General features: G+C 43.6%; 1 protein-coding gene across 2 annotated transcripts in view; it reads right to left on the bottom strand.

Annotated features, from left to right (window-relative positions):
- The window catches only part of rbfox3a (RNA binding fox-1 homolog 3a), a 399,003-nt gene that overhangs the window by 334,393 nt on the left and 38,221 nt on the right, over positions 1 to 26,389 (bottom strand). For both annotated transcript variants that reach the window (XM_084040219.1, XM_084040217.1), the window contains exon 2: positions 1,793 to 1,887. The gene's annotated coding sequence lies outside the window, so the exon portion shown is untranslated. The remainder of the gene's footprint in view (positions 1 to 1,792; positions 1,888 to 26,389) is intronic.

The following is a 26,389-nucleotide window of genomic DNA, read 5'->3' as shown; positions in this document are numbered from 1 at the left end:
CAGAAAAACAATGTGCACGGAAGACCCAAAGACTGAGACAAAGAGGGAACTTGTGTTCTAGTTTGGAGACTGAGACTCTTGTCTCAGACTTGTCTTGGTCACTGGTTTACCCTAATACTGTTACAATGCTTACCCACCACCAACTGTCCTCAAGTATAACAGGAGCTAACAGGAACTAGACTCCGAGGCTATTTGTGGTATTTTTGAAAGTCAGCATAGCATTTTTTAGCAACGTGGCAGTGGTCTCAGAAATAACTATGCTAAGTACAGTGATAACATGTTCACGTTTAAGACCTTTACTGTTAAATGGGATGGAAATATATGCATGTATCACAATACAAATCATTTCCCATTCCATACTGGAAAAACTTTTGTTTGTTGTTGAAAAGTATGGTAGGAGTTCGTCCTGGAGTTCGTTTGGGGTAAAGGTAAAATGTTGGCAGATATGCTATTAAATCCGCATACAGTAAATAAACTGCTGCGCTTATCCTCTCAGCTCGTGTCTGTGCCTGTGGCCTGGATCTGAGGGCCACTCTGCTGCCTTGTCTCCCCACACAAAAGAGCACCTTGCCAGGCAAGTAATCCTCTCAGACCCCCTGTAGAGCCTGGAGCTCTGGATCTCCCCCTGGAGGCTGCAGCTAACCACAAACCTTTTCTAGCATCTGTGCAGTCATCACTAAATACAAAGGGGTTTATTTTGGATTGCATGTTAATATATTATGCACACATTTTCAGTGATGTTCAGGGGGGGTTGGGTATTTTTTCCTCCTGGGGAGTGAACATTGAGGCTGAGTGGAGGTTAGAGAGGGAATAAGTGCTGAACATCCCTCCAAGAATGTCCCCCAAAACGACAGAATCTGAGCTCCTTTTTTAAATACCCAAATTAGTACACTGTCATAGAAAACACACACACACACACACACACACACTTCAGTGTCTCTCAGACCCCCTTGGTGCCTTTAGGCCACTTTTATTTTTTCCTTTCTCATTTTCCAGTTTCTTCTGTGCCGGCACTACTTTCTGTGAGAGTCGAGAATGGAAACAAGCCTCCGGAGAACAACTAAGGCATTGAACTGCTATTAACATCTTTCTCTATCTCTCTATCTCACATCCACACAAACACACTCATACACACACACACACTAACATTAATTATTAACCTATCCGGTTCCATCATGGCTTAATAATACTTTTCAGATTACAGCAAATGTGCTACTCGATAAAACCTGATCATAATATCCTCTTTGTTATTATTCCAGTTGCTAATAATGGATCATTTTTCTTATTTTATAGTCTAACTTCCATTGTAAAATTACCCCTTTTCTGTTTGTGAGATATCCCGTAAAGTCGACTACAACACAAGACTTTTGAGATTTTGTATGTGGATGAAAGTATAGCGTTCCGATGGTAATACACCTGTGAAAATTACAGGAAATTCCTTTATATTAAAATAGAACATTAGCCATATGTATGTGGACTTAGAGTGTACAGTATGTGTGACAATTATAGGAGGTTAAAGTTGGAGGTCATGGAAAAACACGGATAATGACTTCAGAACATCCACAAAGCAAACGTTCAACTACTGCATTGATCAAAATGATGAAAACACAATCAAATCATGATTTTTTTTTCTTGTTCTGTGGAATGGTGTATGTCGTTTGTCGTGACGAAAAGAAACACTCATACACTGCAGGTACGTGTGAAGAGTGGTGTGCTGGAATTGCATTTAGTCTTTGTCAAAAACAAAATCAAATGGAATTTCCAACCTCAGGAGGGAACACTGGATGCCTACCTGTGAGAACAGCTGTGGTCTTCTGTGGCGGGGATGTCGAAGAAATACGAGGGATTTCTGTTAGACTGTCAGCATCTCTTTGTCCATCCAGCTGTCTGATGGAGAAAGATAGACACATAAAGACAGACCTGTCAATGGACTGCAACCTTTTATTTAGCAAAGACAGCAAACACCCATCATCTTTGAAGTAAAACCCACACAGATCCACCACCAGCGGACACACAGCCATCACTCACTGAGCACAGACAAACTGTGGATTCGGGTGCCTTGCTCAAGGGTAGCTTGACAGCAGCAGATTACCCATGAGCTTTGGTCAATGCTCTAACCTTTTGCAGAAGCATCCGTCAATATTCAATGGTGATTACTTTCCGTCAATATAAGGTTAGATCTTATGGAAACATGTGGCAGGAGGGTGTGGAGGACACACACATTTAATAGCAGGATAAGACACAAAGGTGACTTTACCCTCCACCTCCATCAATGCATCAGTCTTTCTGTCCTTCTCTGTAGTCGACATCTACCATGGCTTGTGTCAAGGCAGCTTTTATTCATCTCTCTGACTTGCATTGTTCTGGTAAGTACAATGGCTGCTATTCATGACACAAAGCATGTGATGTGACATCAATAACATAGACTATATAAAAAGTGGACATAGGCATTGTGACATCACCTATTGGTTTGGTTATTTGCCGTCCCGATCTTTAGTTTTAGCCTTCACAGTCTTGTAATCTCTGCAACCAGTAAAGGGAAGTGACCATATTTGGACCATGGAGGAGCGACGGGTGGATCTGACAAACACAAGCAGCAAAGCAGCACCCGAGGAGCAACCTTACGGGATCTGGATCCATCTGGCTTTTGGTGTGAAGCTGTTAACAGAGTTAGCTTCATAATTTGAGGTCAACTCAGAAGGTTGCATTAGCGTGGTAGCAAATGTAGCGAAGGTAGTGGGGCCGCAGGAGTCGTTTTCTCATAGACTTCCATCCAATCAGAGTGGCCTTCTGATGAGCAAGAGAGTGCAATTTTTAGGCACTTCAGCCTGGCTTCACTCCCATATGTTGAATGTTAACTGACTTTCATGTCAGACACTACAGCAGTCGAAGCAGAGGAGGCTGAGACTGCAACCTTCAGCGGCTGCCAAGCAAACGGGTGTGATACTGCTGCTGCTTGTTGAGGGAGTGTGTCGGGAGTGTGTTTGTGGTGTATCTCGTATGAAGCATTTGGCAGAGTGCTGGAGAGACTGTGTTATTGGACTGCAGCTCCGGGCAGCAAAACTGCAGACAAATGTATAATTAAACAGCAGCCATCATGAAAGGTGTTTCCTCTTTCCCTTCAGGAGGATTTTCTCTTTGTGGTCTCCTTCTTTGCCTCCCCCTCCCTCTGTTATCTCACAGTCTTCAGCTCCCCACGGAAACCTCTTCAGTTATCTAACTGTAAAACCAGAACGGATCACGGTCTCGTGGATGCTCATCTCGTGTTGAATCTAGTTTCAGACATAATTTCTTAAATGTGGTTTCCTAAAACCTGAAGATCCCCTTGTCTTCTCCTCCTCTCGCTCCTCCTCTCCCTAGCTTACTCATCCACCATCCACACATTTGTCTTTTTCTTTCCACTTCTACCTCCCACCACCGATCTCTCAATAGTCTCTCGCTCTCTCTCTTTCTGCTTAGAGCCGACTGCCTCTTTATTTCTGCAAGCTTCTTCCTTCATGCCTGCATCCTGTCCACTCTTCCTCCAGAGCATCCCTCTACACTTCCCACCAGGGAAGCGCTAGGATCTAGGACTGTATGTGAGCTGCATTAGGAAGTCAGTGGTGTGTACAAAGAATAAGAACTTAGGGAGGTCGAGCACCCAAAATACCCTGAGGATGTATTCTAGAGGAGCAGAGGTGTGTTGGCAAGTGAAATCTGAAATATCTCGAAAACAGGAAGTGATGCATGCCTCCACGTTAGTGTCAGAATGGGGGGGATGAGCTGGAAGTATAGCTGGGTGTCATCAGCATAGTGGTAGCCTTGGGAGTGTTTATGTACCTTCCCAAATATGTACCTTTTTCCCTTTTCCATGTACCTTGGAAGTAGAGAAAGTTGTGCCATAAACCCCCACTCAACTTCTGCAAAAAGGTTATTTAACAAATACAAAGGACAAATATTGTCCACATACTGGTCTCTATGTAGGACTGCCCCCTAGGATTCAATGATTAGAAGGGTTTAATCTTAGTTTATGAGATTGTTAAGTTTGTTTGACGTATACAAGTGGAACTGGTTAAAAAAAACAACAATGGGCCTTTAGAAAAATGGGAGTTACTTTTTGGGGATAACAGGCTGTCAGACAAACAGGCTTTCGGGCCAATGATGCTATTTTTGGAATAATGGCATGACACCTCATCTCTTGGGGCATTTGACAACAGCACGACCATCTACTTGTAAATCTCTAACGCAGACACCGTAAACCGCAGCGAGCTGGAAAATAAAACACCTGCCAAGAGCTCGATTGAATTAACTGTCTATCAATCACCCCATAACTGGAGTCGGCGCAGATATACACAGTTACCCATGCAGGTGTGACTGTGTGTATGACAAATACCAAACAGTGTTTTCCCTGACCAGGATTATTACTGGCTTGTATTAATATATACCTGTGAGTTTTATCGAGTCACCTATAAAAACAGTTTGACAGTGTCGTTTGTGATGTGACGTTGAGAAGTGTTGGAAGTTGAAGTTGTTGCCATATGGTTTGAATTTGAAAGACACAACTGAAGCATTTATTACAGGCTGAGCAAAAAAAAAGAAAAAAGAAAAAAACCAAGCCATGTGGCGCAGAGGTTTTTGTGTTAAGTGTGTACTTAGAGAGAGCGTGTCTGCTACAAACACAACAAGGCAAACTGTCAAACCCAACAAGCTTAACAATTATCTTGCCAGAGCCTCCACCAGTGGAATTTGCATATTTAAAGGAGAGTTCCACTTGAGGACAAAGATAATGATGGTGGGCCCAAAATAGCTGCATGGAACGTTCATGCTTGTGAACACGTTCACGTGTCATGCATGCCTATACACACCAGCAATATGCACGTGTACTAAATGTCAGTTTGTGGTTGATAACATAACCAGACAATATGTCACCTTCACTAAAGACACACAAATGTATGAATTGGGCTTTTCATGCAGCATGAGGAACGTCTGACAGGTTTGAAGTCAGTGGTAATATATCGAGGTCGAACAAGCAATCAAAAGTATATTCTTCATACTGCACATCGTGTCAATGCTGCATTCAAGTATTCATTCCAGCGTAAGGTGGGGAGTTAGAAATACCAGTGTACTGAATTCAAATTCTTCACTTTTTTTGATAAGTTTGGGAAAACTTATGAAACAAAAATGTTAAAAAATAATAAACGGATTGTCTTTTTATGTATTCATGCTTTCTTGAGTTAAACATCTGCAGGTATGTGCAATTTAACCAGGTTCTTGTTATATTCACTCTAAGAAAAGTCATTACAAATATGAGCCAATGCAAAGGATTTTTCTATTGATCTTTCACAGGAGTTTTCAATTATTTTATTATACATTGAATTATGGGAGCAAGAACCTCTGCTAGCGCTTCTGTGGTAAAAAATGTAAAGCGAGTGCTTCTCTATAACTCACTATTTTTTGAGTAAGAAAGAGTTGTTCAGCTTTTGTTCACCTGTATGTCTCAATGTTACAAGATATCCCTGGGATATTTTTGCAGACTTATTTTCAGACTCGTAAGGCAAGTTTGATAGTGAAATTATTATTATTATTATTATTTTTTTGTGTCTGTGTATGGTACAGTCCATATACTGTAAATACAGACTTTTCTGTTTTAGGGTTGAAGGAAAAAGGCACTGATACGACATAATCTTATCTTCAAAAATATTGCAAAGAATTGTAATCCATCAATCTTCCTTAACCAGTTAGGATCAATACAGGTCATTGTTAACCTAAAATACTTTAAGTCACAGTAATGTTGGTAACAGAAAAACCCTTCCTCCGGCTGTATTGAGCTGTTTGTTAGGTTGTCTGTGTTTTCAACTGGCAATTATAATAATTCTGACAGCATATGAAAGCAGCACAACACCCTGGTCAGTCTCCTCTTCCCCTTTCAGCATAGATAACACCTGCAACTCGAGTGTCTTGTGCTGTCACTGCACATAAGTCACTTTGGTAGTTTAGTGCTGCATATCATGAGAACGGTCAGACGAAAAAGCAATGGTATGTAGAAAACACAGAGAAACCACATTAGCAGCAGTGTGTCTTACTGTTGTTACACATATCCCTCCATGACATGATGGTCAGAGAACGACAAGCACCGCTGGGTGCTGTGGCTGGAGACAAAGGGGGGGAAAAAACTGAATCCTGGAATTGGAAAGTGTGTGTATGTGTGTGGTGATGTCTCCAAGCCCGGATGGTAATTGTCAGGGTTTGGCAGGGCAATCAGTTCCATGCCACTGAACGCCACGTCTCGACATGTTCTACAGCAACTCTCAGTACACACACACACACACACACACACACACACACACACACACACACACACACACACACACGTACACACATTGCAGACGCCTGACCCCCCACACCTGTTCATTGGTGTGAGACGGAAGTAAGAACCCTGTTCCCCACTGCCTTGGCTCAGAGGAACAAAGGAACAACCTCACACACACACACACACACACACACACACACACACACACACACACACACACACACACACACACACACACACACACACACATGGAGGCATGTCAAAGCTAAATATGCCCTATCCTGAAATAACGGCTACATTCAAGTTCACTCTCAACATACACCTCAGTTGAACACAACAATTTAAGAATCACACACTATGCATCACAAAAGAATGACGAAATTCTCCTTCTAAAAGACAATATAATCCAGTCAGTCAAAGGTATGACACCAGGGTGAAGTGTTCTTTGTAGTTAAGATGAAAAGGGACTTAAATTTAGTTTTACGGTGCTTTTACAAACTAGTTTTTGGCAAATTGTGGTGCGTTTTTTTGGGGAGGGAAGTTGTGAATGCAGTAAACGTTCTCTGGTTTGGACCAAAACAACAGGTTCAAAGCTACTTGCAAATGGTTGTCTAGAAAAGCAAACCCTAGTGTGTTTTGAAATAGGATCATTTGATCCAATTTCAAGAAGTCTACCGAAAACGAGGCTGCCTGCATGGCATTTGTTGGAAACCAGTAGCGACAGGTTAACTGTCTGGCTTGGACTTCTGCAGAAGTCCGATGTTTGCTTGACATCTGGGGTGAAGAGAACTTACAGAATACGCTAAATAAAAGTCCACAGAAATAGTGATGTGTATTAATTTATAGTAGATCAACTGGAGGACAAGGAATTGTTGCGCACAGTAGATCAGTGCCAAGTCGACGTGAAAACCCCTTCACAGCAATATTTCAAAGTCTGCCATTCCCTGCATAGAAGTGGCAACTAAAAAAGATAAATCCTCTCCTTCATAAACACCCCTTGGTCCACTTTAATGTACTGCACTGTGGAACCAAACCAGACAGAATAGAAAACAAACCAACAGAAGGTACTGATTTGATAATGTGTGATGCTTATAAAAACTGAAATGGATATACAAGGTATACCGTATCAGCATGCAGGGTCATTAAACTGATCCTCCTCTACATGAAGAAGAGTGATCCATCACAGGACACAAACACACACACCGAGACTCAGACTTGTGAATCAGTCAGGACTCATCAGTCAGCGTGGAGCCCATATGCTGTTGACAGCAAATCAACTGCTGTTAGTTGAATCGTGGCTGACCTTTTTGTAAAAGAGGCAGCCGCCGTGAAGCTAATGACTCCAAACACAACAGAAGCGCCGCCGCTCTGACAGCGCAACACCGTCAACACCGTCAAAACGTGTTCATGAGAGTCACCCACTTGTCTGACTAACACACGTGTGTGTGTGTGTGTGATTCTGCAATAGCCCCAAGGGACTATAGATCCTAGTGACAGTGCGTCTTCTGAGCAGTCAGAAGAGTAAACCCACGTCATAAACATAAACTTTACAGTACAAACCATCTGTCTCACACACACACACACACATTTCTACATATGCTGACACAAGTCACAGGTTTCACTACGTTGACCAATAACAAGATTAATCACATTCAGTGTGAATTTTGACAGTTGAAGTTACCTGCAGGAACAATCAACCATACAGACAATACTGTATAAACGAGTAAGTGGTATAGAAATCACCGTGCAGTTCTTGTAAGTGGGAAATTAGCTATAGACACCGAAAAGTAGAGTTGGCATGACTCCCTTTTGGAGCCAGCCTCAAGTTTGTAATCAAAGATCTGCAGTTTTTGGCACTCCCGTGTTGGCTTCATTTCTGAGCCTTTTTTAGGAACATTTCAGTGAAAAATGTATCCACTTAGAGGACCAGTTACAGTGTTTCCAATTGTTTGAGTGACTGTAGACATCATTTTCTCTGGTTACATCTGCAACAGCATCTTAAATACACTTTCAAATAGCAATATCATGCTTAGGTCTGTCTCCGGGTTCTGAAAAGTGAAGCCAAAGTTGAAGTGTCTTAAACTTGCATTCTTTCTACTGTCCATCAGGGGGCGACCCAGGGGAAATTAGCCTTTTTTTTATTTAGCAACAAATACAAATTTAATTTGGAGCATTTCCATCTGCTGCATTGAGGAAAATAAAGTGTCTAAAAATGTCAGAAAAAATATTTTTGCAGTCTAGGACGTACTGCTGTTCAACAGGTTCTTTGGTTCGGCTTATTTAAGAATGTATTTCTTGCTTTTCGAAGCAAGATGATGACAGAGAGCTCCCGATAACGGGTGTCTTTATTTATAGTGGAGAGTCTCATCTAAGGGTGCAGCAGTGTGTTTGATAGCTCGGGGAAAGTGAAGCCGCAGATAACTTATAGTCCGTTTCTGCTTAATTCCAGTATGTTTAAACACAGCGCTGTACAATGTTATCAGTCATGTAGCATTTGCTAGATCATTATTTATTCAACAAACATGTTTCCATTTCTTACATTATAGACAAAAGGCCCGAAGTGACACCTGAAGCGCGTTTAAAACCCTTTTGGCTACATTGTGAAATATTTTGAAATGTTTCTCCCATGCGAGCTTTTTAATGAGATAATTAACATCCTCGGATGGAAGCATTGCTTTGTATTGTATCATGTGTGTCATGTATACTTCAGCTTTCAATTTCAACTTTTTATTTGTCCCTAATTTATGTAAGTCGCCTGAACCACCTTTTTGTTGTATTAAAACAAGCTATTAAAATATAATTTATGTGCAACGGAGTGAGGCCTTTATTTCTGATTCCTTTCCTCATATTTTGTTTTAGTCTGTTCCCGTTTGCTCTGTTAAATAAGCTGCATTTGCTGCTGGCAATACATCACATTACATTCCGTCCAAAGAGACTTACAACACGTGCATTTATCCACGTCGATAAAACTGCAAAAAAAAAAAAAATAAGTGGCTAGCTACAGTCAAAACAAATATGCGATGGAGGATGTGTAGGGTTTCTGCTGACCTGATGTCAATGTTCAACCATTGCTGAACCAGGACAGCAAACAGTCGTGATGGTTTTCTTGAGCTGTGGCGGAGAGGGAGTAGCAAGCCAATGGGCTCGGGTGTCTGTATGTAATACAAATTAAAAAAGCTGTCTAGTGTTTTACAGACAGGGTGCCTTCATTTCCTAGCAATACTTTTATTGTGAAACATTTGCAGGAATGAAGTGAGGCCCGATTATTCACACTCGAGCCCCACTTGGACCCACTGTCGCATCGCATCACGGAGCGAGCATCCAGATATGTATTAAAGAGATAGATGCCCGTTCCAAGCACACGTCTCCTGTGTGTGAATGATTATACGTAGAATAAATAAAGCATTATGTGTTTCTGAGTGTCATTAGTCAACGCGTCCACGCCCAGCGCGCCGCCACTTCTGACATGTTTTTCGAGAGCGACGCTCACATAATTAGCACATCCATTAATCAATTAATGTCAAAGGCTGGCAAACGCACAGCAATGCAAGCTGCACCAGCGGTGGCACATTACTTAGGCTTCCTCTTTAATAAGTGGCCCCTCCCTCTGGCTTATTCTGGAAGGCCTCTCCCTATATCCACATCCCCACTTCCCTTTCCCTTTCCAAATGTGTTGTTCCTCTCCACTGTGTTTGTTGTGTTAAGCCTCTTTAGTTTGAAAGAGGACAGCCATCCATAGAGGAACAGTAATTAGGGGACAGGAACTGGCAAGTGCCTGGTGAAAGAAAGGGAAAAAATGCCGGTAAAGGAGGGAGTGAGGGAAGAAAAAGGAGATGGGAAAGAGAAGAAAGAAAGAGACATAAATAATAAAACATAATCCCCCGTGTCCGGTGAAAAAGAGGAACTATCCTCCCTTTATCTCATCTTTCTATAAATATCCCACTCTATTTTCCGCTTTGGCTGGACGCGTGGTTTAGACAGCAAAGGCGAGGGAAAAGAGAGAAGGAGGGAGGAGAGAAGGGGTGTAGAGGAGGGAGATTGTTCCAAGTGAAGGGATGCCAGCCTGTGCATGTCAGCATTTCCAGGCTGGCAAGAAAGCAGCGCCCCCTCCCTCCTCCTCCGGGTGAGCTGATGAGGCAGCGAGCGGAGCGTGGTGGGAGCGGAGCGGCCGAGGGGGGGTGGGAACAACACAGGTCTAGTTACACAGAGTCTGCTGGGCTCCGACCGGAGGGAGCGTCTCGGGGCGATTCAGAACGCCGGCCTGGCACCATGGAGACGACCGGCCTGTCACACAGACACGCGTGCAAACACACACACACTCAACCTGTCCATCCCAATTCCTGCCTGGTGTACCCGGCCTGTCAGGCGCGGTGTGTCGGAATATTTATCAGCGGGGAAAACAGCTTGTACTCGTTGCTGCTGTCATGTATGCCAAAGGGGGAGGGAGGGGGAGAGGGTGAGAGTGCAGTGGACAGACAGACAGCGCTGTGTATCTGTGTGTATCAGGCAGCAACCGCCGGTTCTGAGAGGTGAAGCCAACGCTGAAGCGCCTTACACATGGCCATCAGGGGGCGACTCCTCTGGTTGTGAAAATAAGTCGATGAGAGTTTTTTTCAAGTCTTCTTCAATCCAGCATGATGTTCATTCAGTAAATGATGGTCCCATTTAGAGTCAAATAGACCAGAAAGTAGGGGATGCTTTAGGGCGGGGCTACCTTGTGATTGACAGGTCAACAGAGGTGTCAAGAGTAGACATTCTCCACTCAAGTAGAAGTACTGATTCAGCTTCTTTACTCACAAATCTTAACCAATGCCCTCTCATCTCTAAGCTAGTTGTCCCGAATGAAAAAAAATAAATAAATAAAACTACCCACCGGCTTAGCGACGAACCTATTTGGCGTACCGGAAAAGGACAGCAAGGTAACAAAAAGAAGCACACCTGGAGGTAAGCCCCGCCTTCCTCTCCGCCAGAAAACTTGCACCAATCAAAAAACCCTGTGATACCGTACAACACAGCACTGATGCAGTTTTCACAAAGACTGCGGTCAATGTCAGAACCTTGTTTTTTATAAGAAACGCCGTGTGTAAAATTTAAGAGACGCAACTGTTTTTTTTTTTCTTTCTTTTGTAAGCGTTGAATGTTTGTATGTTTTATGCATAATTCACCATCTGCTCCAGCTCAGGTTGGATATCTGAGGTTTGTGAAGAGATGTTTTATTCCCTTTTGTAATTGTACAAAAGAACCGGAGAAAAGAATAACCGCCACAGGACGCTATATATTTCAAGATGGCCTCTGTACGTCGTGCATTGAAAATGGGGGAATCACACTGGACAGGTTAGATCAACTGCAGAGTTGAAAAAAACAAAAAAAATATGACACTTTCTACTTTGAATTTCTCGGCTCCCAGACTGAGCGACACACATGTCTACAGTCGTAACAATATTTGGCTATTTTGGTTGATTGCCTTTCATGTGAGCTTCCAGTCTCGGCATGGTGCCTCGTCTGCCTGCAGCTTGCCGGCTTCAAAAGCTGAGCTGACCTCATTTCCCCGTCCTCCTGCTGAGCCCAGCCCGCTGCAGATGGTCAGGCACGGGGAGCTGATCGTCACGCTCACAACAACACATCTTTGTTCCATTCACCTCCGCTCTTTGACGGCCAGTTAGGCAGCTCCGTGTTGGTCGGTGTGTGTGTGTGTGTGTGTGTGTGTGGGCAGGTGGACGCAACCGTAACAGACAGTTATCGCTTGAAATTTGGTTTGTTGCCATAACAAACAGGGCTGCTTTAAAAAGGGGGAACGTGGGTGAAGTGAAGTTTATGGTACATGGTGTCGGACAGATAAGCCCGCTGTGGCTCTTGTGTAAAAAAGGTTCACCGGAGCCAAAGGACAGGAAAAAAAAAAAAAAAAACAAGACGAAGAAAGAAAGAAAAAAAAAGGGAACAAATTTAATCTGAATTCTTGTTTTGAGTGGCTTTGATATGACACGGTAACATCCGGCGCTGTCACCTTCCTAATCAGTATTTCTGGCCTGTGTACCTCATGTCAGTCACACAACAGAGATTGACTGGTTAATTAGACGCGCATGCACACACACACACACACACACACACACACACACACACACACACACACACACACACACACACCCGCTAGTAAACACACCAGTCGATCTTGTCGTGGGGTGATTGAGGTTTTAATTAAAGTGAGAGACCGTGGGGAGACACACATATCCTTGGTCACACTTTCTCACATAAATAACGCGACAGTCAGCTTGGAGGAGCCGGACGTGTCAGAACACTGGGAGGGTCGGGCTGCACATCACAGTTACATTCAACAACAGTTTGCATCGTGCATGTAATGGCATTACACGATTCTGTGTCGCTGTTGTGCGGTCTAGTCCACAGGAAATGGACAATTTCCCTCAAATGTACACTTATTTACTGATATTATACGTTGCTATAATGACAGATGAGGACAAAAAAAGACTATTTTTAAGGATTTTTCTTTATATTGAGACAAAAACAGCTACAAAATGTGCAATAATCGCATTGAATACCTTACATGCAGGCTAATAAATGAATGAATAATTAAATAGACTGTAGTTAATGCCAGAATATAAATAAAAGACCTGGCTTTGTTGAGATCAATCGCTTCTGCTGCATTTCAGCACCTTGGACAGCGCCTTACCAGCATACAACACTTCCAAAGAAAACAAGTAGCGCTGTCTAATAAAATAACTCTTAGTAATTCATATGTATGCATAATGAATAACCTGAGACTACTATCATGGGCTATTTGGGATGTTTGAGGTAATGCATAGTGTTTATTAAATGGGAAACGAGTTCCGCCTCGGATGACATTTATATTTAAAGTTTATTTTTCACTTCACCATATGTTAAACAGCATTAAATTATGAAAAAATATCAGTTCTAATACCACCTGTTCCCTTCCTCTGTCATGCTTGTATTTATTTGACATCCAACTACAGTTTTAGCGAAGTACTTTGTGTTTTCTACTGAAGTGTTGGCAATAATTGCGGCGAGCATTCTGTGGAAGTAGTGCAGGATGTAGAATTATCTTTTCTATTTAACTGATATTTCATTTCTTCTTCTCAGGTTGCTGTATTTAATCTAACCTGGCTGTAATCTTTATTTGAACACTATGTGTTTTCAATGTTAGACAATTGTTTGCGTAAGGGATTTAAAAAAAAAATAAAAAATAAAAAAATGTTTACTTTGCACGACACCATAAGTTGATGAAGCCAGCAGCCACTTTTGCATACAGCAGTCGGCATGGGAATTGAACAAAGAACCAATAAAGTGCAACCGGGCTCCAACCACAATCCCCCTCGTCCGCAAGGCTGATGCAGCAGAGACTCCTGGTCCTGCAGGACCTGCATAACCTTTACCAGGTCTCCAATCTGTACAGTCCAAACAACAGCAACAACGCTATTTCATGCTCAGGCTGCAGAGATGCAAAGTCACACCTGAGGCTTAAACACACAGATGGTCTCCGATGGGTCGTTGTGATTGGCCAAGGGGCACTCTCGGACCAATGAGAGTGGAGTGTTGACCTAGAACAACCTCCATGGAAGTGTTGGCCCTGGCGGCCGGTGACAGAGGGTAAACGGCCCCGTTACCGAGCCATCCCCCATCTGGGTCCCTGTGACCACCATCATCGCCGGCGACGATGGACGACGTGCACAGTACACCAGATTACAGGAGGGCATCGCTGTGCTAACACACAAGCAGAAACAGGGGGTCGATTAAAAAAAAAAATGTTATTTTTTAAACCTACACCTAAATGTCATAATTATGTTTTTGCATAAGCACATTAGTGAAGTAATTCCATTCCTGCTCAGTGATTTGGATGACCAGTTAAAGAGCGTTCGCCACAGTGCCAAATACAATTCAGCAGTCGCTGGGAAATGTCTTATTACTGTACAGTCAGCGATCAGCAAACAAAATCAGACCATCTACGACTAATGAACTGTGCGGTGGTGCGGCGCGGAGAGTGGGCGACGGTCTAGACGGGCCTCGTGGACAAGGTCAATTGCTGTAACAGTCCAATCTGAACATTCTCCACACGCACGCAAAGCAATGTCTCCGCACGGCTACTTTGGATATTTAACAGCTCGGGCTGCCAGCTCGCCAGCGCCAATGAGTGTGTGCGTACGATGCAGCTCCATTTACAACAAACCCCCCCTCCCTCTTCCCCTACATGCCTTTTTTCCATCCACGGACCCCGCCGCTCTCTTTCCCCTCTCAGAAGCATCCTTGTAATGTGCATTCAATGACTCCATAAAACAGTTGCATGGAAGAAAAGCCATCACTCGTCGGTGGTGGTGCTTAAAACTACAGGGATCATTTGACTGCATGATGGAGGATATAGCAGCGGCAGGAAGGCCCATTTTCCTATTTTAAAACGAGCTGTGTTGTCTATGTTCTGTCTGTAAAGCCTATTTCCTCCTTCTATGTGCTTTGCTAAGTACGTCTAAATTGTTATCACCCTCGAAAGGACAATTTCTTCTCCGCATTACGAAAGGAAAAGGAGCAGAACGTCATTGTGTAGGTTGGGGATACTTTTTCGACAACTTCCAAACCGTGTTTCACAATTGATTTAGAATTGCCTTGACCTCGTTTCAGACGCAAAACCAGCGAAGGACAATTTAAAAGCTGTAAAGGCAAAGTTGGATGTAAAGGAAAAGGTAAGAAATTGATAGTATAGAAGCAGGAAGATCCTCTCAATGTCATGTCATTCAGCGTGAATGAAATGCATGGTTGGAGAACTGTATAGGATGAAGAGGATACAGGAAACTAGCTTCTAAGAGACTTGAAGAGTTTTTATGCGAGAAGCACACTTGTTTAAGTCCACTGTGATCAGCGTTGCCATGGGAATACAAATGATCAGGTGTGACTGACAAACAAGAGACATGGAGTTCTGTGGCAGAACGATCTGCTTTAAGCTTCAACATGCTGTATGACATGCAGCATAGTGTCATGTTACAGAATAGCATATGCACAACTAATGGTGGAATATACAGCATAACAATTAGGGGTGGAAAAAATATCGATACGGCAATATATTGCGATACTTTGCCGCCCAATACAATATTGATTTTTTTTTTTAAACTATTGTGAATGCAGTACTTTATCCTTTTTTATTCATTCAATATTTATTACAGTGAATTTCATGGGAATTAATAAAATGGAGAGGCTGTTTTGAATGAAATAGTTTTGACTCAATTTGTCCTCTGATCAATATCATCTGATGTACATAGACAGGTACTTGTGTTTTCATCTTTATTTATATCGCAATATCGTGATACGTATCGTGACCAAAGTATCGTGATACATATCGTATCGTGACCAAAGTATCGTGATACGTACCGTATCATGAGGTTCTTGCCAATACTCACCCCTAATAACAACAGGAAGATTCTTGTGCTTGTAGTCTGATGAGCTAGGAGATACAATAAGGTATCTACACTAAGAGAGGTGACGTATATTTTTCATCACCAACCTTTAATACATGGTATCGGGCATGTATTTTAACCTGAGTCATTATTATTTTGAAAGTATCATTGCAAAAGGTTAAACTAGTAACACAATACATGATGCAACAATGTAATACTAGGAACACAGTCAATGCAACAAATTAAATACTTCCGTGCACAGTAGCATCAGGCAGGATTACTTACTAAACTATTGTCATGAGAGGCATGTTCAATGGAGCAAAGGGTATAGTTAATAGTTCTACACTTTTATTGGTCATCTGTTTTCATGGTAATACTTCTCTCTGGAGAATGTTATGCGTATGTACATTAATTATGAAGGACGATGTTCCTCCTGCCCCTGCATGTAGAGAGCCATTAAAAGTCAAGAAGAAAGTTAGTTTTTATCTGCTATTTCCAAAGTGCCCATTATACGTGATAAATAAATGAACATTATTGGCGTCGGCTAACTTTTTTGCCTAAAACAATGGTGGATTTAAGGGGGCCGCTGAGACTGGAAACACGCAGATGTTGTGCAACACCCCTGATTACAGGACTGCAATGTGACGTCCTCCTCTTTCAGAACCCAGTGATTCATTCAGCACCACAACACAGAAACTAAGGCTACCGGGACTTCTATTAGAAATCAACAAATAAAATGAGTGTGACAAGCTTTAGAGCTCAGTGGGAAAAGTTGGAGCGTGTTGTCAACGAAAAACGTCCTCTCGCTGCGCTCTTCTATTCATGCAAGGTTGGGCTAACTCCGACTGCACAATGAACACATTCGACCGGACACAAATCAAATCTCCTCAGTCTGCTCATTCCTAAAATGGTTCTTTTCACTGTGATTTGTAGAGCGTCACATACAAGCAGAAAGCAGTTCTGGATGCGGTTTACAAATGGCAACAATTTATTCTGTTATTTGTGAGAAATGGAACAAGCTGCACACATTTAAAGTGCAGTTAACCTGAACAAAGAGCAGGCTTTGGGCGACAATGACGACGGCAGCATTTTACAACTAGACTCCATTAACTCCATCATCTTGTACAATAGTGCAAATCGTGCAAATCAAAGTGACCAGATACTGGTGTCAAATTGATATTATGCAAATATCGGTTTTGAAAACCGTCAAGGACTGAACGTGTTCTGTTATTGTTAAAACTGTAATGGTATTATTATTAAAGTCCCAGTCGGCAACATGTTTTTGATCATATTCACTGAAGCCGACACTACGCTCCGATAAAACAACATAAATCATCTGGTTTTAGAAAAAAAAGCGCGCCTCTACGTGAACGTAGAGCCTGTTTTGTTTTGCAAAGATAGACAGCGCCCGGATCATCCTGTCCAATCAGCACGCAGGGCTGTGTTCGTGCACACACAGAGCCCCTCCCCCTCGGGTTGTTCCACTATCACAGGGGGGAGGTGGAGGGAAGTAGCAACAAGCTTCCAATTCCTCGTTAAAGGGGGAGGAGCTCGGTGGTCGTGGGGGAGGAGCATGAGAGTTGTAAACATTCAAAATCTGACAGAGTGCCCTCGATCCACCGGACTTGCTCTTAAGTACTCATATCAGTACTCGGTATCCGCAAGTACTGACATTTAAGTATTTGTACTCAGTATCGGTGCATCCCTATTTGTCAGGGATTCAAATTCTGGTGCATATACGCCTTCTTTTATGCATCTTTCCATTCCCACAACAATATACAGAGAAAATGGGATCTTTTTTTTTTGGAAATGGTGATTATTCATGATTATTCCAGCTACCCTTATATACCCTTCTGCTGGTTCGAGCTTGGACCCTCATTATGATCTCCGTGTGCCTCCTACTGTCAGTGCTCAGCTCTTCACTTGCTGAAATAAATCCGGGCTGCATGAGCTCCTGACTGAAATACATCACACTCAACAGAGCTGCTTGTCTCTGTGCTGCTAGTTCATCTGGACTGGATCCTAAAAAAAAAGTTTCAGTGGACTGTCAAATTACATGCGAGCTCCTCGGGCTTTCCTTCTTCCCTCGCACTACTTTTATGAGCACAAGAAAACACCGAGCACCTGATCAGAGAATTATGTCACGTGGGTTTCGTGTGTGTGTTCACGTTCCCCTCACCAGCCCTGCAGGATCTAACCTGTCCATTTCTACTCACGCCCCCTCGCCAGAATGTCATTAATGGTTTGTTCCTAGTGCCCCAGCCATCTGAACAAGTACCCGAGTACGAACCTTTACCTTTACCTTTGGAACCTGTTAATAAATCGTCTATACTGACTTATTATCTGCCTCCATATTCCACAGCAGACACACACACACACACACAGTGAGTGTGATGGAGAGAGATAGTGAGGCAGAAATCACGTAACACTGCGAGACATATTTTCCCTGCCGCAAGACGAACGCAATTAAAGCCACTTCATTAACATGGTGTGAATGAGAAACAACAAGCGTGGATGGATGGATGCAGCATGGTGTAAAGGAAGAGGAGAGGTGATGCGAGGAGAGGAAGTCTAGTACTGTAGGTCTGCCAGAGCTGCAGAAACAATTAATGTTGGAGGCAGGGCCAGGCCCGGGGTTCATTAACCCCCCCAGGCAAGGCCCTGTCTCCTGGGTTGGTTCCGGCGCCAAAGACCCCTGAATGCCAAGTAGCACCATCAGCCTGGTGCTAATGGAGCACAGCGCCTGGGGCTTAGCAGGAAGACCGACAATGTCAGGAGACACACATACAAACTCCTCCTTTTAATGAGAGGACAGGGGAGGTCAGAGCCCCGACACGTCGCTGCCAAGACAACAACCTCCAGCTCAGCAAGACTAAGGAGCTGATTGTGGATTACAGAAAGCAACAAGAGAGGGAGGATGCACCCTCAACTCCATCTGCAGGACTACAGTGGAGAGAGTAAGCAAGTTGGGGGTTCATCTGGGTTCACATCAGTGAGGATCTGACCTGGTCTTACCCTGCAGACACCATCACAAAGATAAGGCAGGACTGGGTTCCTCCAAAGGCTGAGGAGGTTCAGACAAGATACTATGCAGCCTCTACAGGCGTGTCCCAGACAGTAGCCTGACCGGCTGCATCTCTACATGGTCTGGCAGCTGAACTGTAAAGAAAACAAAGCTGACCTCTTCACCCAAGAAGAAGAAGAAGACAATGAAGGCCAAAAGGTTCATCAAAGACTCTGATCATCCCACAGGACATAAGAATCCAAACCTCCTATCACAACTGTCACTATTTTCACTTTATCTCAAAACCATCTTGGATTTTGACCTTAAAAGTAAGTCTAAAATAGGCTGTAACCCCTGACAACTGATGTAAACGATCATAGTCTTGATTATGTACCTTGGGTCTTGAGTGATCTGGGACTATATCACACCCTATTTAATTCCAATAAAGTAAGCACAAAACGTCCTTTGTCTTTGTCCGCAACACTGTTCTGGTGTCAACATGTAAAAACACACTTGACCTATATACTTATATGTACTTTATGTTGTTGTATACAGACCAGACCTGAACACACCGGCTCTGAGTGGGTGTGGTCTACTTCAACCTTCCCTCCAACAAGAGTGGCTCTTTCATGGGTCTGGGGAAACGTTGCAGTTACAGTTTAGGGAGTCCTAATTTGACTCCAAATTCAATTTCACTCCTTGCAAACATAAAAGAAAGTGTGTGTGTGTGTGTGTGTGTGTGTACATAGAAGTATTGGCCTTGTTCGTGGAAAAAGCTCTCATTTGCATTGGTGGAGCAATTACTGGGCTTGTAATTAGCAGCAGTGATTAACTGGTGAGTGGAGAGGGGACACACAGACTGGGGCAACAATATAGAAGTGGGGAGACACGGGAGGGTCAAAGAACAGTCAAATATGAAGGAATGAGTGAGGACGGATAAAAAAAAAGTGACGAAAAGAGACAAATGAAGATAGAGAACTGGGACGAAAAAGAAGAAACTTGTTAAAAAAAACAAGCAAAGGTGAGAAAGGAAAGCTTGAGAGAGTGTGTGTGTGTGTGTGTGTGTGTGTGTGTGTGTGTGTGTGTGTGTGTGTGTGTGTGTGTGTGTGTGTGTGTGTATATCCACTGCTGGCCTGGTTGCTGACTCGGGTGCAGTGTGTTGTGAATGTTAAGCGGAGAGGTGCAGGGTGGTGGCGTCCGGGCCTGGTGATTAATGTTGACACAGTAAGAAGAGGCCAGCCTGTTGACATCCATTACTGCTCTGCTCTTAACGAGGCCGGGGCCATGGAGACACCCACCACACCAGGCCAGACACACACACACACACACACCGGCACTGACTCCCTGAAAACGGACATCCAGAGCCGACGTCCAGCACTGCAGCGTAGGGAAGCGTGTCACTTATGTAGTGAGACGGTTAAGGTGTCAGACACTGAGTCTCCTTGTCAGACCTTCAAATATTTGATTATAATATTGTAACCATGACCACAATCTATTCTAATCAGAAGACATTTCATTACAGACATGTAGAAGTTACCAGATCTCAGTTATTTACTTGGTTCCTAGACAGGAAGTAATGTCTACCTACCAACCAGTCAAGTTGCACTTATAAATTTCTGTCCAAAATGTCATCATTATTGTATCCTATTAGATCGTTGTGTGACAGTGTCATAATTAACATGTTTTTGTGAGATCAGTGACCTTTGACCACCATCCTTGAGTCCAGGTGGTTTCATAAACATAATGTTTCTCTCTCTCGCCGCTACTGGAACTTAAAATTGCTGGACGAAACCAACAAAAATAGAAATTAAATAATAACCCAGGTTATATAAAACCAGAAATTTGCTGTTAGCCAACTGTCATTTTCATACTCCGCATGAATAAACAAGTGAAAACAAAACGCTTGCATGGATTCTTCAAAATACTGCCATTAAAAATGAAACCAGGGAAAAAGTTGATGAAACAAAATGAAGTAGTTAAGTAATGAATATTGTTCATATATATACATATATATGCACAATAACACACAGACACACATTTCTTCCTCGTTACTGACAGAGAGCTGAGAAGATTCAAATATATAGATTGAATGCTGAATACACCAAATACTGCCTTCCAGTCCATCGGACACATGGACCCAGCATGGGGTCCAATAGGGCTCTGATTGCTCTCAGTGTATCTCTCTGTCTCTCTGCCTCTCTCTCTCTCTCTGCCTCCAGCCCCTTTGTGTCACCTCAGACAGAGAGAATGTGCTCGAAAATTACGATCTGCTTGGATGGCATCACTGACAACCGGCGAGTCCCTGAGACTCGGGAGCTCCACGCCACCCCTCTCATTATCACAAACCCCTATCTGCTCTTTGAAGGAGGCCCGCTTGATAAAGGCAGAGGCAGCTCCCGCCTCCACCTCCCACTCCGACAGAATCCGACACTCAATCAGCCCCTCAGAGAAGCGGAGAGCTTTTAAACCCCCGAACTTGCAGCCACTTCAAAGGGCCCCGGACCCCCCCGCCCCCCGCTTTAGAAAAGGAGCTAAAGAAGCGTTAACGCTGAAACAAATGTGACTGGAAGGCAGTTACCTGCTGCAGAGTGATAATGGAGATGATTGAGCAGGTTGAGTCCCGTGGTGGGTTACACTATTATTATTGCCCTTGTCTGTTCAGACTGTGGGCCTAAATGTGGAGGAGTGGGGCTGTTTGACAACGCAAGATACAGAACAGTGATAATGCACCAAGAGAGAAAGGGGTAAAGTGGGATAGTCATGTGCATTTCATTTTGACAAGACAAGACAGGTAGCAAAACCTTTTGTATTTGCAATCATATCTTAACCCTAACTTCCGTGAATTTTGCCTAAACCTGCCCGACCAAACGCCATTGAACGCAAAGGCGACTGCCCCAGGAAGAGAGGGAGGAGGCATGAGACGAAAGCTAAGCTAACTACTACCCAGCATGCACCAGGTCTGATGTCTGACGTCACAAGAAAATAACACTTGATGCAAAGGGAGACTGTTGGTCCCACATCTGTACAGGCGGGCGAACCTCAGGACAGTGACCAGAACTCTACATCAATGATGACTGGTGCTGATGCTATTACATGACTCTCTGTGTTGTCTTACACACACCTAAGCCACGCCTCCAGCTGCCAGTAGCTCCTCCCAGGCTAACCGGACACATTCCCTGAAGCCAGACCGGATGTGTGATATGCGATTCCCTAGACACCGTGAGAATCCAGCTATCGTACGAGGTAAAGTGTATGTGCCCCAATAGCAGTCTGTTGTCAGCTTAGTCCACACGACTCCATCCGTCCTTCAGAGCTCTTTGCTTTCATTACAGAAAATTGATCAGGATTTATTGCTAATAGGCAACAGGATCTACTCAAAGACACCGAATCACAATCCCAGCCACATATACGGTCCATATCACCAAGGACGTATCAAGAGCGTCATCAATCAAGTGATCTTAAAGCTTTTTAAACATCACGATGTGAGAAAACAAAATGTTTAAAAAAATAATAATTTAAAGAAAATGAAAGGCATGAGAAGGAGAGAGGGTAAGAAGAAAAGTGAAACAAAGGGAGCTACCCAGAGGCCCAGTTGGCCTTTTCAAAGATTTCTGATCTCAGCGTGTCCTCTAAGACTTCTTAGAGAGCGCTGTGCAAGTCTCAAGTTCACTACAAAGACAAAACGGGAAGGGAAACTTTTTTGCGGGGGAGCGCTCATTAAGCCGGTTGGTTAGGAAACATAGATTTGTGCTGGCGAATTAGTGTTTGAGTGCGAGGATGTGAGATGGATGCTGGGATATATGGGTGTGATTACACAGTCCTCTGCTGCTCCGACCACTCCATACCAACACATTTCTGTCAATAGGATGCTCGGGTACGATTGATCTCTGTCTCCGGTCGACGCCCCTACCGATGCATTTTCACCTCACCACCATTCGCCATTGATCACCCCGGGGGCCGCCGCCGGATTGATAGCAAAAACAGTGGGACGTGACCGCTCGCCGCTCGTTGAATATTTGCCTCCCAGTGAGTCGCGTTGACCTCCACACGGCGATCATTTCCTCCCCGACCCCCGTGGAGTTGACATGAGTCTGACCGGGCTGTCACTGCCCGATGCTATACAGACCCGCCGGCCCCTCGTGGATGGTGTTTACCACATATATGAGATGAAAGGAGCCTGAAATAGGGGTCTTCAAGGGTCCACTCAGTTCCCTAGTAACAATGACACGACCCTTGGATCCGAGTCAGACTAGAGGGAAATGATATTCAGTCAACTTAAGGCTTAAGATGATAGGCCTGCAAAGGTCCTCAAGATTTACGGAAGTGATTCCCAAGCAGCAAATGCAATAAATCAAGAAGAAATCATGAGATATGTATTGAAGAAACATTCTAGTAGCTCTAATTCCTTGCCATTCAGAGACCTTGTGCATAAATGTGCAGGTATACATTCTCCCTGTCTTTCTTTGTGCTCAGGCTTCAGGCGGGATATTCTAAATGGGTTTCATGGGACCGTCAGACATCAAACCTACTCGGGATATAAAAGGTGTCTCCAAACCGACAGTTAAGAGCGTCTTGACATCCCGGCAGCAGTGTGTTCCTGCCGGATGCTTCTTGGAGGCGTCGAGTAAAGTTCATCAAAGTGAATGATTCCAAATCTCTTCCGACCAAAACTATCCCAACCGAAGCAGACGTTTTACTCGGTGACTTTGATCAGATTTAGTCCCTTAAGCCCCTCGCTATCTGTTGTCCGGAGCCTCGTAGAGTCCGGCCCGGGACCCACATCTCTGCGTCCGCCTCCCTCTCTCCTTGTCTGTGGTCTGATAGTATCGATTGACCATTTGGAGGCTGGGAACTCCAAAGAAGCAGGCATAATTACAAGGGGATAAGGCAATCTACTGCAATTAACCACTCCTCCCCTGGCAGCCTCGGACCATCTCTCATCCTACGCGGGAAATAAATTACCTCGGCGCGGCCGCCGCCACCACCGCCACTGAAATATAGGAACAATTAAACAGGAATTAATTCTAATTCATGCAACCCCTATCACTAAAGGGACATATTTCAACCACGGTATTAAAGAACTATTACACGAAATTAATTGTAAACCACAGTTTCTTTGATCCGTGTAATAAATCACTGGTTCTTTCATAAAGAGCTCGGAAGAGATAAGTTGAACACCGTTGTCAGACATTTTGTGAGGTTGGAGGGTCGTCCTGAAAGGCGCCTTGTGGAGAAGGTTTTTCATTAGGATAAATAAATCTTGTCACGGAGTTTAGTGTGTGGTCTGCGCAGAGAAGGACAGGATTTTTTTTTTTTTTTTTTTTTAAATGTCATTTGCGCTTTTATGTCGCAGGAACCGTTTTAGCCACCGTGCGGCGTTTATAATGAGTTCTATGGAACGCCGGATAGCAGAAACGTTTTCTAGTCACAAGTCTGGAGACCAGGTCACAATATTACAACCGTCGGGAAAGGAGGACGGGCAGATATCTCCCGCTGATCCATTTAACAGAATGAAAAAACCGACTGTGGAATTATTCAGTACAGTCGACTGCAGCATCATCAGTTCTCACTCGCCTTGTTTATTTCTAAATTTACAATTCCAGACAATTTTAAACCAGATTACCGCAATGTCAGGCCTTCACTTTTCTCCCCATGGACCATTTTCATAATTTCCCTCCCTCTGAAATGTAAAAAAAAAGGGAACTTTTAAGGCAGTTTGTTTCTCAGCTTTGAGCTCCTTTTTTGGTTCCTTGTTGCCTTGGAATGCCTGAAAACAACTTAGAACTTTTTTTTATGAGAGGGGGGGGGGGGATTTTTTAATAAGCATACGGTCACCCTGCAGGTAATTAGCTGGGGGATGAAGAGGAGCTGCCGGCTTGGATTCGACTCCCATTTGAACTACTGTTGTTTTGTACAGCTTGAGAGGGCTGTGTTGAAAGCGAGAGCCCCTAGCCAGCCTTTGGGTAGAGAAGCCGGGCACATTGAAAAGCTCCATGTTCTCAGGATTCGCAAAAAAAAAAAAAAAAAAACCCTCATAGCATCAAATAGCATTTCAAATCCATTTGTTTCATTCCTCTTCTGCGGGGACTGCCCCCCCTCCCCCCTCCCCCCTCCTTTTTCTCGGCACCCTTCCCTCTCTCTCTTTTCTTTTCTGGTTCCACACAGAAATCAGGGCGATTCCCAAATTGTCCCACTCATATTTTTGTTTCGTTTTTTGTTTTTTTTCCCTCTCTCAGTTTTGTCACCAGAGCTCGACACAGTGTGTTTGTGAAATCTGGATTGGGAGAAATTGCGCCAAGAACAACACGCATATTCCTCAGAGCTGGTTCTGACATTTCAGCAGCATCACAAGTGGATTGGACAGAAAAAAAAAGAGTCTATTTTCTGTTCTCTCCGCTGTCTTCTGAAAGGGGAGGGGGGGGGGGGGGGGGAACTGAACAGCAGTCGACACAGAATCACCCAGTATTCAGTTTTTGCCTCAATATGTTTTGTTGTGGAGAAGCTTCAGTTACAGAGATAATGACACTCGACCTCTCGTTTAACCCGGGATGTTACCGAACAACAGGAGAGCCACACAGTGAAATATCAACAATACAAAGGGTGATTCATTTTTTGGTTATTTGAGCTCATTCGACTGCGTTTACCAGCTGCTGTTCAAGTGTCATTGACTTGTATATTTATTTATAAAGAGAAAATCCACAATCAGTCAAAGAATTATAGTAAACATCAGATGATATCAACAATTTGAGAGATATTAGGCATGCATTAAAAATGCCATTTTAGCTTTTTGCACACAATTTAGTGATGTTTTTTTTCTTTGACATTATATATGCTTTACTTTATTTGAAGCCCAACCTTTTTTTGATGAATCTCAGTGGTTTAGTTGCCTTAAATGCGTTCCCATGACATGCAGAACGTCCTTATGTGTTGACTTATCCAGATGCCTTCCCATGCGACCCCATGGGGGTTTTAATGATACCAGGATTACCTTCTCTTAAGGCACCAAGACCATAGATCAGTCTCTGCCTTTTTTTAGTATTAGCCCACCGTGACAGGTGTACATGTCTGAATCAGATGCCATCCCACTGTGATCCCTGGATCGTTTCCTGCTGACACGGCCAACCTGACACCCTGTGTCTGGCCCGTGGAGCACCTCCGGCGCCGACCACCTTCAATACCTTCCCCACACCTGCGCCTCTGGCCTGGCAGGAGGCCGGGAGGGGGGGGCATCCAGCCGGGGCTGCGTATGTACTGCATTGCCCCCGATGTGCTGTATAATCACTCACTAACCTCAAAGTCCACGCAGCGAATACCGTTAATCATCAGGTATTTATGATGAAACATCCCAGCAGCAGATCCTGACCTGCTGAGTCTCAACAACAGAGTATCTGAAACTCATATAAAGTCAATGTAAAGACACGAATATGTAAAATTCACTGCATTGATCTACTGGGCTTTTAATACCTTTTAATAAATAAGCAACAGTCAAAGTTAAGGTTTGAAGAGGAAAATCATTATTTGTTTTGTATTTATTAAGAAAAACACTCTTCATGCACTTAGCTGAGACTTAGTGTTAGCTGCATGTCACTGTACTCCACACCACTTTCTGCCAAAGTGTTAGCCAACTGTGTGTGTGTTTGTGTGTGTGTGTGTGTGTGTGTGTGTGTGTGTGTGTGTGTGTGT

The sequence above is a fragment of the Eutrigla gurnardus genome, assembly GCF_963514095.1.
Source record: "Eutrigla gurnardus genome assembly, chromosome: 22".
Classification (NCBI taxonomy): domain Eukaryota; kingdom Metazoa; phylum Chordata; class Actinopteri; order Perciformes; family Triglidae; genus Eutrigla; species Eutrigla gurnardus.
Note: the sequence above shows the minus strand (reverse complement) of the source record. Positions and strands in the feature narration are given on the sequence as shown.